A 3,129-nucleotide genomic window follows, 5' to 3' on the forward strand; every position below is an offset into this window, starting at 1 on the left:
TACTATCACTTTAAACTCATTTCCTAAATTCCACTGATCAAACCAAAGGAAGAGCTGCTTGAGGATAAAAAAACACTTCGCTTAGGGATAAAACACGATCACTTTAAACTTATTTCCAAACTTTCATTGATTAAACCAAAGCAAGAGACTACTTGAACATGGTAAACACATTGTGGACAGTAGTTTGATTTACCATTTTTTGGTGGTCTAACTGTCTTGTTTGGGCCTGGTTGAAAAGCATGTCTTTGAAGCTTTAGCGAGTTAAGCATAAAGCTGAAGTATAGTTCACAGACATATATTTCTTAAAAGGAGTACAGCTTAGATATTCCCATCTAATTCTGTGTCGGCTTTCAAAAATGTATCAGAGAAAAGGTATGTGTTGCTTTGTAAACAGTTCAGAACATACATCACCTATGTACATGACCACAACTGCAACTTGGCACAGATATATTCTCACTCACATAGAGTATGATGGTTGTCTCAACCTCTTCCCCCATCCTCCCCCAGAATCTCTTCTCTCCAAGCAGGGGTGGGTTGGGGGGTGGCTGGAGGATAGAAACATCAGTGCAGGTCATGCCTCATGGGAGGGCCAGGTTTCCGCAGTAGGCTGGACGCGGAGTGGGTGTGCTTCAGAGAATCATTATGAGTTTTATATTCCATAACTGTATTGAGAGGAAGGTTAAGAACTCGCTTCAAAGTGTCACGGATTCGTCCTGTTGTTACTGTGTCCTGTGCACTTCGATTCCAAATAGAGATAATGTTCTCCTGAAATCTCACTGATATGACAGCACCACAGATCTCATCTCCAACCATGAGCTGTTCACCTAGCATTACCAATATCATGTTCTCTCAACACCGTGAAGCCAGTCCTTGGCGTAAACGAACAATCCATTTCCCCCCATTCTTATTCCCAACATCTTCTCACATGGGCTTTATTCCATCTTTAAAAATATGTATATCCGAGTGTGAAGTTAGGTCAACAGGAAGGACTAAACGACTATCGTAACCCCAAAACTGTTCCACTGATGCAAATCTTCCAAGTAACCTGAGGTTCTGGTCATAATTTTGTGTTGTAGTCTGCTTTCCTGGTGCTCGACGACTGAACCATATACAATAAGTATACTGCACTCTATGCTCCCCACACTTAACTTCAACTGATGGCAATGGGTTTTCTGTCTCCTTTGAGTCGCGATTTCCACCCTCTTCTTCACCCGAGTCATCATTAGATTTACGAGCATCGTATTTGTTCACCATGGTGGACATGATATAAGAGTTGTCAACTACACAGTACTGTATTTATTTTATTTTGCTTTGTCGCTGTCTCCCGCGTTAGCGAGGTGGCGCAAAGAAACAGACAAAAGAAATGGCTCAAACCCACCCACATACACATGTATATACATACGCGTCCACACACGCACATATACATGCCTACACATCTCAACGTATACATACATATACACAAACAGACATATACATATATACACATGTACATAATTCATACTGTCTGCCCTTATTCATTCCTGTCGCCACCCCGCCACATATGAATATGACAACCCCCTCTCCCCGCATGTGTGCGAAGTAGCACTAGGAAAAGACAACAAAGGCCACATTCGTTAACACTCAGTCTTTAGCTGTCAGATATAATGCAACGAAATCACAGCTCCCTTTCCACATCCAGGCCCCACAGAACTTTCCATGGTTTACCCCAGACGCTTCACACACCCTGGTTCAATCCATTGACTGTACGTCGAACCCGGTATACCATATCGTTCCAATTCACTCAATTCCTTGTACACCTTTCACCCTCCTCTATGTTCAGGCCCCGATCACTCAAAATCTTTTCACTCCGTCTCTCCACCTCCAATTTGGTCTCCGGCTTCTAGTCGTTCCCTTCACCTCTGACACATATATCCTCTTTGTCAATCTTTCCTCACTCATTCTCTCCACGTGACCAAACCATTTCAAAACACCCTCTACTGCTCTCTCAACTACACTCTTTTTACTACCACACATCTTTCTTACCCTTTCATTACTTACTCGATCAAACCACCTAACACACATAATGTCCTGAAACATCTCATTTCCAACAAATCCACCCTCTTCCGCACAACTCTATCTATAGCCCACGCCTCGCAACCATATAGCATTGTTGGAACTACTATTCCTTCAAACATACCCATTTTTGCTTTCCGAAATAACGTTCTCACCTTCCACACATTTTTAATGCTCTCAGAACTTTAGCCCCCTCCAGCACCCTATGACTCACATCCGCTTCCAAGGTTCCATCCGCTGCCGAATCAACTCCCAGATATCTAAAACACTTCACTTCCTCCAGTTTTCTCCATTTAAATGTACCTCCCAACTGACTTGTCCCTCAACCCTACTGTACATAATATCCTTGCTCTTATTCACATTCACTCCCAGCTTTCTTCTTTCACACATTTTACCAAACTCATTCACCAGCTTCTGCAGTTTCTCACCCGAATCAGCCACCAGCGCTGTATCATCAGCGAACAACAACTAACTCACTTCCCAAGCTCTCTCATCCACAACAGACTTCATACTTGCCCCTCTCTCCAAAACTCCTGCATTCACCTCCCTAACAACCTCATCCATAAAGAAATTAAACAACCATGGAGACATCACACACCCCTGCCGCAAACCTACATTCACTGACAACCAATCACTTTCCTCTCTTCCTACTCGTAGGCATGCCTTACATCCTCGATAAAAACTTTTCACTACCTCTAACAACTTGCCTCCCACACCATATATTCTTAATACCTTCCACACCCCATCACTATCAACTCTGTCATATACCTTCTCCTGATCCATAAATGCCACATACAAATCCATTTGCTTTTCTAAGTATTTCTCACATACATTTTTCAAAGCAAAAACCTGATCCACACATCCTATACCACTTCTGAAACCAAACTTCACTTCCCCAATCTGATGCTCTGTACATGCCTTCACCCTCTCAGTCAATACCCTCCCATATAATCTCCAGGAATACTCAACAAACTTATACCTCTGTAATTTGAGCACTCACTCTTATCCCCTTTGCCTTTGTACAATGGCACTATACAAGCATTCCGCCAATCCTCAGGCACCTCACCATGAATCATA

General features: G+C 42.8%; 1 pseudogene; it reads right to left on the bottom strand.

The window, feature by feature from the left end:
• Window positions 1-561: 561 nt before the first annotated feature.
• On the bottom strand, window positions 562-1,263 carry LOC139747760 (eukaryotic translation initiation factor 4E type 2 pseudogene; annotated as a pseudogene).
• Window positions 1,264-3,129: the final 1,866 nt, after the last annotated feature.

Source organism: Panulirus ornatus, chromosome 70 (assembly GCF_036320965.1).
Source record: "Panulirus ornatus isolate Po-2019 chromosome 70, ASM3632096v1, whole genome shotgun sequence".
Classification (NCBI taxonomy): domain Eukaryota; kingdom Metazoa; phylum Arthropoda; class Malacostraca; order Decapoda; family Palinuridae; genus Panulirus; species Panulirus ornatus.